Source organism: Meles meles, chromosome 2, assembly GCF_922984935.1.
Source record: "Meles meles chromosome 2, mMelMel3.1 paternal haplotype, whole genome shotgun sequence".
Lineage (NCBI taxonomy): Eukaryota > Metazoa > Chordata > Mammalia > Carnivora > Mustelidae > Meles > Meles meles.
The window spans coordinates 85,503,148-85,519,219 of record NC_060067.1 but is presented as its reverse complement, the minus strand read 5'-3'; positions in this window follow the sequence as shown (position 1 = coordinate 85,519,219).

Here is a 16,072-nt window from a genome sequence, read left to right as displayed (position 1 = left end):
AATATTGTTCTTTCAAAATTCATTAAGCTTCTAGTATCTTATACTTTCCTCTTGGCCCAAATTTATTATAATAAAAATATAGTTTATTATTAATTAGATCAGATAAACAAGTCTAACTCTTATAATTTACTTTAGATTTTTAATTAACCTTAAATATTGAACACACACTATGATTAATTGTTTTATAATTTCTCAGGCTTAGGAAATTTTGAGTAATTATGAAAATTTAAGTAAAGCCATGTTCACAACATAAATGAACAACATCCAAGTGATGCTTCTGATACACCATAGAAAGAATAGTCTTGTGGCTCTTTGTAAACAGGTGTAGCACATTGATGAAGAAGACTCTCTGGAATGTTCTATCAACTTTTGATTAGCCTACAGTAACCAGATGTTGCCTGGATAAAATACCCAACTTCCTTTATACATTTTCCTAGTGAATAGCAGAGCAGTTATAACTAGACAGGCATGACATGTCACATCTTAAATATATATAATTTTTCCTCCATTAATTGTTGAGTAGCTCCATTATCTCATGACTAAATATAAACATTTACATTGTTCTTAATGCAATGAAAATTTGCAACCCCAAGAACTGATTGAAATTTATAATATACTTTACCTTGATTTTATTCTTAATATTAATAAATTTCATAACAGCATCATTGTAAGCTGTTTCTGATTACTATATGGTCATATTTTCTATTTCTGATTCTTCTATTTTGTTCCTATATTTGAAAATTTATAATAACACAGGTTTACATTTCTCTGCTTTTTAATGTCTTAAATGATAAGACTGGCTTTCTTTGTGTGTAACGTGTCTCACTTTAAAATGAGAGTGTGCCCAAACAACTGCTCCAATGAAATGACCTTATAAGGCAGATCACATGTAATATTTTAAACTTTTTTCCCCAAGATATTTATTTATTTATTTACTTGACAGAGAAAAAGATCACAAATAGGCAGAGAGGCAGGCACCCCCCCCCCCCCGCCTTGCTGAGCAGAGAGCCCAATGCAGGGTTCAATCCCAGGACCCTGAGATCATGACCTGAGCCAAAGGCAGAGGCTTAACCCACTGATCTACCCAGGTGCCCCATCACATGCAATATTTTAAAAACAATGTTTGTTTCTTTTAACATAAATGATAGTGATATTTTGATCCATTCCAACATTTCCCTTTCCATTTTACTTCTTTTAATAATTCTGTCCAGCAGGTGAGAATAAGAATAGCCTCTTAGAAATAATAGATCCGTGTTATGGCACAGGAAATAACCCTGGAAGAGATTTTCCCAAGAGACACCAAAAAGCTTCCAATAGTTTAGAGTAAGGTGGATCTAGTAGAAAGTGTTTATAGCACAGAATCTATTGCTTCTTAGCTTGTGACACACTGGGAAAATTAGTTAATCTCTTGGTGCCTCAGGTTCTTTATCAACAAAATAGGAATGCCAACTCTATTAGTTTTGTATTGCTGTAGAGCAAATTACCACAGACTTAACAGGTTAAAACAATACCCATTTTAGTATATTATCTGGGACATATTAGGTGATAATACATCTAGATAGATATTATTCCCATTATTATTAAAAGTTTACATGGATTTAGGTAATGAATAAAGAAATAAAAATAGAATTAATCAGTCACAGTGATTAAGCATGATTCGTGTAATCAAAGATGTAGTATGGTATTTATTTTCTAAAACAGGGGTTTGGAAACTTTTTCTCTAAAGCACCAGATAGTATAGTAAATATTTTAAGCTTTGTAGGCCATATGGTCTTTATTGCAACTCCTTAACTCTGCTACAGTGGAAGCATGAAAGCAGCCTTAGTAAATATGTAAATGAATATGGGTGGCTGTGTTCCAACAAAACTTTATTTACAAAAATAGGCAGCAGACCAGGTTGGGCCCTAGGACTGTAGTTGGTCTATCCCTCTTCTAAAATAGCAGCTAATAGGGGAACATCTCCACTAGTTTCTAATTTTATCTGTACTGATTTTTTATTTTTCCGGAAAGACTATCCAGTTGATACATCATTACCATATAACCAATTAATTATATAAACAGTATAGGCTTTGCAATTAATGTTTCTATCATAATTATTCTGGGGAGGAGGGAAGAATGGTTTTGAATAAGAAAAAAAAAGAACATGGTAAGTTTAGAGATATTGATTTTGCTCTTTTTTCTGGCCAGAAATAAATTACTAAATTTCACTGAAGTATTTTTTTTTCCCACCTAGAAGCTAGAGATAAAAAGTTGCCTTTTTTATTTCTTGCTGAGGTGTTGTGACAGTGATTCATTGTAACTATCTGACATCTATTGAAGAGCAAAATTACACACACAAAAAAACCAAACCCAAAGCCATGCTTTCATTCGAAGTTAGAATCCTCTGTAGTTCCCAGGCTACTCCTTCTTGAATACTCTTGTTGGTTATGAGCCTTAACTGGATGATATTCAAAATAAAAATTAATAATCTAGCATAGGATCACTTCACTTATATTATTATTAATTTATTGACATATGGTATTTCTTGGTTTTCTATCTTTGATCAAAGCTATTTGATTTTTTTTTTCCTGCTCCTCTCTTAGTATTTAACAAGACCCCAGAATGGAGATAATGAAAACTGAAGAGATCATTAAACTTAATTTTGTCAGATGTTTGCAACAGTTAAGTAAGTCTGCACTTAGAACACAGAAAAACAGGGGCTAAATTCCACCATGTTTAAAAATCACTAAATATAGAATATTGGTTTGTTCCGAAGGAATATATAACTTCTGGTTCACAGAGTATTAAAATTAGTACTCTCTTACGATTCCTTATGTGTTTAGTTAATTGTAGTTAATTGTAGGAAAAAAGGAAGTTCTTTCAGAAGTTTTTTTTCAATATATTTGTTGACTGATACAAACTTGTTAATATGTATTTGCAAACATTTAATCATAGACAGCAGACTTTCTATGTCTTTTACTTGTTCTAAAGCTATTACTCTTACAATAGTTGGTGTAATTAAGATGTTTTTCTACTAACCATATATAAAACAGTAGTGCCCTAAGCATCACGGGTTCTCAAAATGGGAAACAGTCCTTTGGAAAAAGCATGGAAAAAGTCTAGAAAATGATAGGGAAGAATGAAAAATAACTCTAGGAAGTGAGACTTGGAAGGCAAAGATCAAAGTTCTATTTTTATGTATTTTTCTAACAAACACAAAGCAAGGATACACTGACAATGCCATTATATGGGATTAGGGATGGAGAAAACAAAGAGAAGATCCGGAACTGTGAACAAAACAGCTACGTGTATTACTTTTAAGCATGATTCCTCTACTTTTTGCTTGTTTTTGTTTTTGTTGTTTTGTTTTACCTCTGACACTCACATAAAATGTATCACATTCAATCCTTCTAACCCTTTAGCTACATATCCAAATACTTTAGGCATACTTTGAAAAATGATATGAAGTGTCGTATCCAACCCACCACTTGAAAGGACTGTTATTTCAAAATGTTTTCTTTTGTTCTAAGCTAAAAATAATAAAATAATGGGCTGAGCACAGTTTCAAATTGAACTGAACCATCGGGAGACTGTTTCAAATTAAACACGAACCGCTCCAAATGCAGCCAGCATGAAGAGATAAGAGTTCATGCACCTCCGTGAGAGCTCTCACACACAACAAACCCCTTCTTGTTTACATGCCTATTAAGAGTTCCCAGCAGCTGAAATTATTTCACTCAATTTGATTCCATCCTCATTCTCCATGCCTCATTTACCAATTCCTATACAGGGCTATTCATGTTCCTTGGGAGAAAGTGAAGGTGAATATTGTATTTACAAAGGCTAAAGCCAGACAAAAAGGATTTCAACAATTGCTGCTGCAATTCAGATCCCACTGTTCCCCTTAAGACTATCTTCTCTATCTGGAGCTAAGCATCTGAGTTCCTTATTTCAGACTCCCAATGGCCCTTGTCAAAATAGGTTGAGGATAAAGTTCCCAACAGGGCACAGAGGCCAGATTCCCAGGTCTGAGGTTCTATTATCAGAAAGGAGGTCTATGAAGAATAGTCAGTACTTTCACTTAAATGATAAGAATATTTAGCGTATTTAATATTGCTTCCAACTTTTATAACCTAGTTCTTGCTTGCAAAATTTATTGGCTTTAATTGATGAAGCAATTGCTTTATGACTGAAGCATACATCTCCTTATCTATTAAGTAAATGTAGTTAATCAATAGCAGCTTTTGGCAAAATAATATATGGTGTTAAAAGTCAAGATAGTGTGTAAATTTTGGGGTGAGTAGGGAAAACCGGGGAGACTTCTGACGAGGTGGTAATATTTTCTTTCTTGAACAAAGCGCAGACATCACAAGTACACTCTAAGAAAATTTAGTATTCTGGACACCTGGATTTGTGCACTTTCTGCGTATTTTATCTTGATAAACAGTTTACTTAAAAAATGGCTCTTTTTGATTTCTGTCAGAACAGATTATAGGATATGATGAAGAATAAAATGCATGCTGTATGTTATATAACCTGAAGTCCACTGATAAGTTGCTATGGTGATAGCAGGCATGTCTGTCTGTCTCTTCAAGGGAGCCCTTCCAATGTTTTATTTTGACCTTAAGTAGAATGTAAGCTTTTGGATTAAGACAGATGGTTTGACTGGAGAATTGTTCTTTAATTCTTGTTTTAAAAAACGAGATATAGGATGTTACAAATTAATCAAGATGGTTTATATAAGCCATACATGTTATATATATTATGTATTTTAAAGATTTTATATTATATATAACATGTTTATGTGTAACATATGAACATATGTATACAATGTTACATAGATAGTGTCACACATACTATATATGTGTGTGTGTGAGAGAGAGAGAGAGAGAGATAAGTTCCGGTAACTTTGGTAAAATCTTTACAGGTAGAAATGTAGTTATATATTCTTGTCTGCTATACTTATTGAAATCACTACTGAGAAGAAACTATAAACTGAAAACGACAAAAGTTCACTATTCTGATATTCCACATAAGTTGGCCTGGAGTTGCGCAAACCAGTTTAATATAATATTCACATTTGCTCCATGTACTTATATATCCGATCTGTTGAAAACAGCCAAGTGATCAAGGTATGTAAAGATTTTCAGCAATTATTTCTATTTGTTTCCTTTTGATTTCTAATGATTTTACATATGTATTTTTGAGGCAGCATAGCACATGTTATAAATGTTTATAAAGGACATATCTACATTAGGGATTATAACATTTTTCAAAATAAAATTACCCTACTGTCTCAGTTAAAGCTAATTGCCTGCAATTTTGCTTAACTCTCACTCATTCAAGATTAGTTAGAAATTGAGATATTAAGTAGAGCAGAAGCAGACATTAAGACTGAAGTCATTACTGAACTGGGACATCAGTGAGAGACACTTGATATACACAGGCCCCTTGAAAAGGACTTCCCTATAAGTTTCAAGGAAATACATCCAAATATACAACTTTCCCCCAGCAAAATATAGAAATATAATTATTTTCAAAGAATGTTAAACTCCTAGATAACAAAAAAGTAGTCATATTGTGAATCCTTTGTATCCTTATGTTCTGTTTAATTTCTCTAACCTTTAAAGTTTCTTTTAAAGTTAGCATAAAATTATTCAGATATTATAACTCACTCTTTTCTGAAATACAATAGAAGAAAACTTATAAAACATGTCTTGGAAAATGAAATGACTGCTTGAATTTAAAATTTAAAAAATGTTTTCTTTATTATTTAATTTATATCTCAAATGTGGAACATCCAAAATCACTGTGACAAAAATAATAATGAAATGTACTAATGAAATGTTGCTAATTGAATACATTTTTGTATTTAACATAAGAATGAATATAATGAAACCATCATGAAAGGATATGTAAATGAAAAGTGAAATTATAGCTCTAAAATTTTACATATTTAACTTGAAAAAAAAAGCAATTCAAATCCTCTAACAAAAAGTGCTGTCATACTAAATAAATATTGTACAATAGAACTTTTCTTCGAAAATTCTTATTTGTATTGAAGGTTAATTTGTATTTTCATGATGGTATGGCAACACATCCAATCAATAAAGTCTCCAAAATGTACTAAGAAAGCTAGTAGGCCACCCAAAAGTTAAAAAAAAAAAGAAGTTCCAGCTTGACCCCCTTATGAATGAAAAAGCATCTCTACTACATCTTGCTTCTGTTAGGTGAAATAATGCATGCAGCAATGGGAGTAGGAAGTAACAAATATCTAGTACCACTGAATTACTGAAACTCAAAAAATGATGTCTTTTAAATCAATCTGTAAAGATGGTATGAACTTAATCATAATTTAAAGAAAGCATTGAAGAAATTTAAATATAAACATACCTAACCTTTATTGAATATTCACAAATTGTTAGGTACCTTGTTGGTCATTTTGCATAGATAAAAATTTCTCCTCACAATGAACTATGAGTTTGACACTATTATTTTTCCCCATATTCCATGTAAGAAAACTGAGAGTTATAAGGTTAGGAATTTTACCCATGTTTCCAGGGCTAATATTTGGATTGCACCCAGACGGTCTGACCTTACAACATTGGCTTTCAACTCTATTTCAAGATGTATGTAGACTTATGACAAGATCAAGTATTCTTCAAACTATGACTGTATGTGCACACTTAGCAACAGAAATGCTCTAGAACAATTTTGTCTGATTTTATTATTTCAGTCCAATAAATATATACTCATTAAGGAATCTGGAGATACAGAATTCAGCACCTGTTTTATGCAAATTTTGTAAATTAATGCAACAAAATATTTATGTCAGTTTTATTTTTTAAAATAATGTACTGAAAAAATAAACAATTGAAAGTACATAATTTCCAGCTTTTAATTCTATAGGAGGAAAATAAAGACAAAACAGCAAAGGGAAAAAATAAGAGAAAGAGACAGACAAGTCAAGAAATAGACCCTTAACTATAGAGAACAAACTGATGTTACCAGAGGGAAGGTGGGGGATGGATGAAACAGGTGATGGGGATTAAGGAGTGCAGCGTACACTTGTCTGGATGAGCACGATGTGTTGTATGGAAGTGTTGAAACACTGTTGTATACTTGAACTGATATAACACTGTATGTTAACTAACTGGAATTAAAATAAAAATTAAAAAAAACACTGAAAAAATAAATAAAACTTCTTAGTATGGAAAAAAAAGAATAAAGAATGAAGATATTTTAAAAACCCAAATTATCCTAGGATGCCGTGAGAGCTGAATTAAGAAGAAAAGCAATACATGGAAGGAATTCCTTCTTAGAAAAAAGAAGCTAATTGAAAAGAATTATTTATATGTGTTGTCAAATACCACCTAATATTTCAGTCAGTAAAAAAATCAATGAGTTGTAATGAAAATCAATCAACAAAGCTTTGCACAATCTTCCAAGCTATTTATTATTATTATTAAAAATAACATAATTGACTATAAAATAATGGACTATAATTAATAATCAAAATTTTCATAAATCTTTCAACTATTTCTTCTGATGTCTCATACATGCACCTTTTTCTATTTAGAACCAAAAAAAGAAAACTTGAAAATACAAAAGACAAGAATGATTTGAGACTTCAACCTATTAAGCAGCATTATATTTCTACTTTACCTTATATGGTAAAATTCATGTATTTTTCTGTACTTACTTTTCTGTTCTGAAAAACCTTTCCCAAATAAACCTGACCTACATAGCAGTCTACTCCCATAAGCTGAAAACTTTGCAATTCTTTTTCAAACTCTAATGAACCAACCAAATGGTGGCAGAACAATGCTAATGATGTAGGTGCAGGTGAGTTAAATTTGATAAAGCATTAAGCATTCACGCAATGATTTTTGTTCCTGTTAAACAGTCCCTGACAGTTTTCAAAATTAAAACATTGTGAAAGGGCAAAGCATGCTTTATGTCAAATCTAAGTATAGAAGCCAGACTCCAGCTCATCAGTAACACTTTCCAGATTATTTAATTGGTATTTTGTTTCAGGGGGAAAAATTGTGCTGTGTACATTTTTCACTTAGTATTAGCAGTACAATGGCTGAGGTATCAAATAGGGTTTTTTTGGTCACATACTGGACACAGATGTGCCTGATTTAGTTTAATTAAAAAAATAATGACTTACAAATGTAAACATCTTAGAAAAGAAGACTCTTTAACAAGGCCTCATTAAGAGATAATCCTAAAAATTTGGTTAATGTTTTACACATTTTACCCTGGCTTTCCATGTTATATATAGCGCAGTTAAGGACTTTTTCAAATAATCAGCATGCTTCTTACCTATTTTCAAATTCGCAAACTGATGAAAGTAAAATAAATATGGCTTGCTTCCTCTTTCAGAATTTCTAAATATAGAAGTTGCTTTGAATTTATTCCCCAGTAAAATAAAGAATGACCAATGCACTGACAGTTTTTCAGGTTGATTAGGTACTTTAATAAATTACATGAAAATTAATTTGGCATAATGGATTTTTGATGAAATAATGAGCTCCTGACAATGAAGATTAAAAATAATTAATTTTAGCAAAAAAAAGCAACATTGTCAGATAAATGTTGTAGAGATTTTTATATTTATCCAAGTTAGCATGCATGTTTAACCCCAAACCAAAACCTGTACAATAAATGAGAATCACAGAAAATGTTAAAGTATGTTTCAGAAATCAATCACTTTTCCTTTAGGAAAAGTTTGCTTATTTTATTACACTAAAAAAGCATATATATGAAAGAATAATAACACTCAGATGGTAGTTCCCTTTATAAAACTCAAATGTTGTTGACTAGAGTATACTCTTAGGCTTTATAAGAACTGATAATTATCTACTAAACTCAAACTGATAAATTAGAATTTCTGTTTTTTTTTAAAGATTTTATTTATTTATTTGACAGAGAGAAATCACAAGCAGGCAGAGAGGCAAGCAGAGAGAGAGGAAGAGAAGTAGGCTCCCTGCTGAGCAGAGAACCGGATGTGGGGCTAGATCTCAGGACCCTGGGATCATGACCTGAGCCGAAGGCAGAGGCTTAACCCACTGAGCCACCCAGGCGCCCCAGAATTTCTGTTTTATATACATCTTTACATAAGAAGTTGTAAACTGCAGAGGCTGTGACTAAAAGCAAAACTGTTAATTTAAATTTGCCTTTTGTGCACAGATTAAGTTTTAGCCTGTTATTCAAAGAGGACATAAAGTGGGAATATATAAGAGGGGTACACTTGGTCAGAAGTGAGCTCTTTCAATGCACTGTTCCTTGAAGAGTGGTACCAATCTCATCTGCTCATTTAGGGCTGTGTGTGTGTGTGTGTGTGTGTGTGTGTGTGTGTTAATATATGTTAGTAGCAACACTAAAATCAATATCACAGACTGCATCTGTCTTTGTATCCCCAAAACAGAATAGAATGCTAGGGAACTTATTTCTCAAGGAACATATATTTTCAACTCACCCATATTAAAGATGCTCATTTAATTCAACATTTATAAAGGCCATAAAATGGATGATTTTGAATGCTCAGCCCCTGTAATGTGAATTACGAGTGATTTTCTAGACCATTAGCAAACACAACAAGCTGCAGATTGCATGCAAGAGTACATAATATAGATACAATATCAACTTCTATTTTTTTTTTTTAAAGATTTTTTTATTTATTTATTTGACAGAGAGAGATCACAAGTAGGCAGAGAGGCAGGCAGAGAGAGAGAGGGAAGCAGGCTCCCTGCTGAGCAGAGAGCCCGATGCGGGACTCGATCCCAGGACCCTGAGATCATGACCTGAGCCAAAGGCAGCGGCTTAACCCACTGAGCCACCCAGGCGCCCCTCTAATTTGTTTTTAAGAAAAAACTGGTATGGCTGAGGGAAATGTTTCTTTTCTGACCTAGACTTCCTTCTTTCATTGTCAGTTATTTGTTCTCACTTATCTATGCTATTCCATTTTCTACACTATTTGCAGACTCTATTAGTTTTTTAGGGCTGCCAAAGCAAAGTACCACAGACTGGATGGCTTATATAAAAGAAGCTAATTGTCTCATAGTTCTAGAGGTTAGAAACCCAAAATCAAGATGTTACCAGGGTTGGTTACGTCTATGAGAGCTATGAGGGAAGAATCTGCTCCAGGCCTCTCCATGGCTTGTAAACACTGCCTTCTTTCTGTGTCTTTCCACATAGTCTTCCCTCTATGAATATCTCTCTGGCAGAATGCCTCCTTTTGTTTTTTAATATTTTATTTATTTGACAGAGAGAAATCACAACTAGACAGAGAGGCGGGCAGAGAGAGAGGAGGAAGCAGGCTCCCCGCAGAGCAGAGAGCCCGATGCGGGGCTCGATCCCAGGACCCTGAGATCATGACCTGAGCCGAAGGCAGAGGCTTTAACCCACTGAGCCACCCAGGCACCCTAGAATGCCTCCTTTTTTTTTTTTTTTTTTCTAAAGATTTTATTTATTTGACAGATAGAGATCATAAGTAGGGAGAGAGGCAGGCAGAGAGAGAGAAAGGAGGAAGCAGGCTCCCTGCCAAGCAGAGAGCCCGACGCGGGGCTCGATCCCAGGACCCTGGGATCATGACCTGAGCGAAAGGCAGAGGCTTTAACCCACTGAGCCACCCAGGCGCCCCTAGAATGCCTCCTTTTAAGAGGGTACTAGTCATATTGGATTAGGGCTGACCCTACTGACATTTTCACTTGATTACCTCTTTAAATAGCATTTCTTTCTTTCTTTCTCTTTCTTTCTCTTTCTTTCTTTCTTTCTTTCTTTCTTTCTTTCTTTCTTTCTTTCTTTCTTTTTCTTTCCTCTCCCTTCCTTCCTTCCTCTCTTTTCTTTTCTTTCTTTGTTTGTTTCTTTCTTTCTTTTGGTTTGTTTGTTTTGTTTTGTTTAGGAGCTTTTTTCAAATTAGGTCACATCCTAATTTGGTACTAGGAAATAGGACTTCAACATATACACTTCTAGGATACACAACTCAACCCATGACATTAGTAGGTCATCTTATACTTGACAGAAAACTTTTGTAGGAGAAGGTCTTTAATGCTAATGCAATAAATAAGTAAATAAATAAATATTTCTGCTCACAATTATTTTATTACAAGTACAAAGTTTTCTGGTAACTTTATTTATTTATTTATTTATTATTTTTATAATAGAGTTCTATCCCTGCTCTTTTCCCGCATTGAACTCTCTCTGAAACCCTCAACTGCTTTCCAGAAATGGGAAAGTTCTAGCAGATCTTCCCACCTCTAGGTATAATCTGTTATTTCTTTCTGAGCTGTGCTCTGGGGAAGTAGGTGATGTTTCGGAGGTTTAAGTGTTCATATTGAATATGACCTACATTAGGCTCTATTACTGAATAAAAGTCATCGAATTTGTATACCCCATTGTATTATTAAAAATTCCTCCTTGCTTATATTGCTTGATGATATATTGTTTTCATGCCAATATTACAGCAACGTAAAACAAATGTACTGTATCATCAAATCATCAAATGGCTCTAAGGCTTTGGTCAAAGTATTCCATAGTACTTCAGTCAAGAATGAGCACATTCCCCAACATAGTTCAATAATAGCTAATTCTAGAACTTTTTACCTGGAACTTTTAGGGAAAAACTTTTTTCTGCTAAGGTGACTACCTTATAGGATGATAAACCTTGAGGTAATGGCAGCCAACCATATGGAGAAATTTCACTTATATGAGCCAAAAAATTTACCTTTTTTTCCCTTTTTTTTTGTTTTTTTTACCCTTAATGGATTCAGTATTTAATGCAGTTCTTTGTGGTCACATTATACTCTTTTTAAAGAAATTATTTTTTTAATTTATTTTCCATAGGCTTGGGATGTCTATTTGGACAACCTTTTCAGAAATGCTACTAGATGTTGGTCTTCTTGTTTTCCTTTGTCATTTCTTACCTGTGCTTGTTCTCTTTATTTGGAGATTTTCATGCAAAGTTTTGATGAAAATCTTAGGTAATTTATTTCTAGGCTAAGGCAATTCAGTAGTTAAACATGCACAAAAAATATATAAATCTTATATTTGAATGAGTAAAACATAATAAGTTAGTAAGTAGAGCAACTGACTGTGTTAGTCAGAATTCACACGAAAACAATAATGTGTGGCAGTCCTCTGAAAAGTGGCTGAGGGGCTGCTTTATATTGAAAAGTCAGAACACTCTCTGGAGAGGTACCAGACCCGAAGGAGGAAGTGATCATGACAAGACCCAGGCAAGGAGTTCCTCAGGCCAAAGTAAAAGCAAGTGCGAAGGTGCTAGGCAAGAAGGGTAAAGAGGAAGAAAGCCATCAACATATTTGAAGTTTAGAACATACATTCATGAGATAAAGTATTCAAACTTAGGAGCAAGGCTTTTATTCTTTAAGCCATAGGATAAGTCATCTAAATGTTTTTTGAGGGCAAGTTGACACAATCTACACTTCACAAAGATCCTTCTCGGTGGAGAATACTAGAAGGGTAGTAAGAGGAGAAATAAGGGGACCAGATGTTAGGATATCAAAACCATACTTTTGCCTTCTTTCCTTCTGCCCTCCTGTCCTTTCATTTCTATTGTCCTATCTTTTTTAGAGACCAAAGTAAAAGAAAAGTCTCAGAAGAAAATCCTATCAAATAGTGACAAAAGCTTTGGAGAACAAGGACCTCACTTCTTCATTTCTCTATAGTTGAGGCCTGGCATGGTACCTGGCATATAACTGATGTAGACTGGATAATTTTTAAACTATGAATTCAAGTTGAATGAATCATCAAGCATGAGTTAAGTCAAATATATAATTTTCTACCATTTTAGAGTTCATCATGCTTTCTCCACATACTATTTATTAGAAATACAATGAAGAAAAAATATGTAAATTCTTTCTACCCTGATTTGCCTTGAGTCATAATAAGAACTGAATAAAGCTTTTCTTTAGTCTCACTAATCACTCTGCAGATACTCCAGCTCACATAATAATCCTTCTAAACCTAGGATTGAGAGATCTGATGACTATGCCTCAGCATCATTTTACAACTTTGCTGAAGTCTGGGGATTTCCCCTTTCCAATGGGAGTAACACCAATTGTGCTCCTAACATCTTTTGAGAAAGAGCTGTTATTTCGAGCTCCTAGCCCAAAAGCAAGACTTGAATTCATACATAGACTGGGTCACCACTACACCATACCAAGAATCACTTTTTCCTGCTTACCGGTTTGCAGTTTTCTGAAACCTAATTTTTATGCCTCAATCATCTTCCCTATTATATTTACTAAATTATTTTGCAATAGACTGGTTTTCCTCCAATACCCCAGTCATACCTGATTAATAATATTCAAAATCCCTGTATCAAGCTCCATTCTACTTTACATGAGCTGTATTTCAGTTTCTTTCTACTACTTGTTGCATCCTGAAAATAATTTACATCCAACTACTATGACTGTTTTACTCTTCTTTTCCTTACTGTTTGGACTGCATTTTCTTCTCATCCAAAGCAATATAGGCTTTTGGTTGGATATAAAAAGTTAAGATTTTCACAAACACATGAAAACATGGCCAATTAATTTAAGTAGTAAAAGAAAAAAAAAATCAGCCTTAGGTATGCTATGAAGAATACACTAACACTTTGCTGATTTTTGTCCATTATATCATCCTTGAAACATTTTAAAATTTCAGAAATCCTTGAAACATTTTAAAACATATTTTCCTCCTTTGTAACCCTACAAAACAGAAAATATGATTACTCTATTTTTAGTCAAGAAATATTTCCATGGAGACAGATAAAAAAAGTATCACAGTTATCATTACTTTTCTTGTCTTAATTGGAAAATAAATGTGAAGTTGTGGTCATACATTTTACAACCTCTTCTCCCCTTCTGTTCTGAAGTGTTCTTGGATACAGTTAAAAGAAAGTGGCAACATATGGTCCATTAGTTTAAATGAGGTAGGGGAAGAACAGGATGGATTATTAATGATAACAATTTATACTTCCCTTTGTATCTATATGCTGCTGTCTTGATGAAAATTTGGCAGGCCTCACAGTCAAATGAAGTTTAAGGTTAAATGTTGAAATATGACAAAAAGATTTTTGGGGCAAAAGGGAAAGAAAAAAACCTACGCTGGATTTTTATGGACATCTTAGCTGTACTTCTGCAATATAATTCATTTGTTGGCAAGTAACATTTCTTGTATGACTGTACAAATACTGAACTAAAATTATTTTTTGGAATTTCTTTACTTTACTGTAATTCAGTGATTACCCCAAGTTTTAGTAATTTAATATGAAAATCTGGTATTTTCTACTATTTGAAAGTAAATGGTCATACAGTTATCGGGGGGACATTTATGGGTGATTGGCTGCTTAGGTGTCTGTACCTCTTGAACAATAATTCTTAAAAATAATGATCAAATGGATATTCACAGGTTGCCCTGCAGAATAGAAATTCTAATGTCCTTATATCCTCACATAAATAAAATATATTAAATAATCTCTTCCTTTTGTGAATTCTCAGCCCTATCATTTTCCTCAAAATTTCATTCCCTATTAAAAGTTCTGAAAATCTATAGTTAAGTCATCATTCTTATTTTTAGTGTTGTTTCCTGACATGGTATATACCTCAACATCAATTCTTTAGAAACACTGTTGTACAAAATACCACCTGTAAAGAACTAGCGGTCTTCAAATATGTGTTATTTTAGCAGAGGAATCCTTGTTCCCCTAATGATGAAATAAAATATTACCACCCAGGTGCCCCTGAAATAAAGTAACTGATAGAGACATATAATAAGTTATCCTCATTGCAGACTACTTGAGGTGAGAGCAGAAAACTAAACACCATGTACTGTCTGTCCCTCTAATTCTTTCCCTGTCCCCTGCAAGCCCTGACACACTTCTTAACTAGAATGCTGGGACTCCTTCTGGAATCTGCTATTTCATGAAGTATGAAAATGTAACCATCCTTTAGAGGATGGTTTAGATGGTTTAGATTCTCTTTTAGAGAATCAATAATAATTTCCAACAATTAATTGAAAAAAGTGTCGAGATCTGTTAGGGAGATTTTTTGTCATTGTTTTCTGTTAAAAAAAAAAAACTGCACTGTAAGTGAAAATATGTGGAAGTGTTTTGTCAATGCAAATAAAGAAAAAAAGTCTGGCCAATAACATGGACTATGTCAGCAAGCCTGAACAACAGTTTGTCTGTTTACAGGACTATGAAAAATTCCTATTTGTGTACAGTAAAATAAAATGTATGTATTACATATAGTGTGTATTCTTCAGAAGATCTGGTGGCACAAATGAGAATTTTTTATTAAAGATTTTATTTATTTATTTGACACAGAGAGAGATCACAAGTAGTCAGAGGCAGGCAGAGAGAGAGGGGGAAGCAGAAAGCCCGATGTGGGGCTTGATGCAGGGCTCGATTCTAGGACCCTGAGATCATGACCTGAGCAAAAGGCAAAGGCTTAACCCACCAAACCACCCAGGTGCCCCTGAAATAAAGTAACTGATAGAAACATATAATAAATTATCCTCATTGCAGACTACTTATTTAATATTATGCATAGGACCTACATAGCACTTAACTATATGCTACACAGTATTCTATGAACTTAATGTTAATCCATTTATTAATGTGATAGGAGTCTGCTTTTATCTCCTTTTCACAAGAGGGAACTAAGGCAGAGACTGGACAAGTGACTTACTAAAGGTAAGCCTCTAGTAAAGAAGGGAGCTAGCTATCAAACACATGCAGGTTGACTACAGAGTCTATGCCCAAAGTATCTCATATCTTCCCTGCATTACTAAATAGGTAACTTTTAAGAGGAGACCTAAGAATAAGGAGGGAATGGTGAAGAGAATTAGGGACAAAAGAGAAACCAGACACAAATATCCTTAGATGAGAAGATATCGCTATATGATTTGTGAATACATACACTTTGAAAACTTTCCTTAAACTTTTCCTGTTTTTTTTAAAAAAAAAAAAGGAAGCACATTTTTAGCTCCAATTAATAAAGAGTGTGTGAGTCATCATTCCTGTTCGTGCAACAAAAACAAAAAAGCTAGACAAAGTGAAAAGTAGTGATTTTTCTTGGAC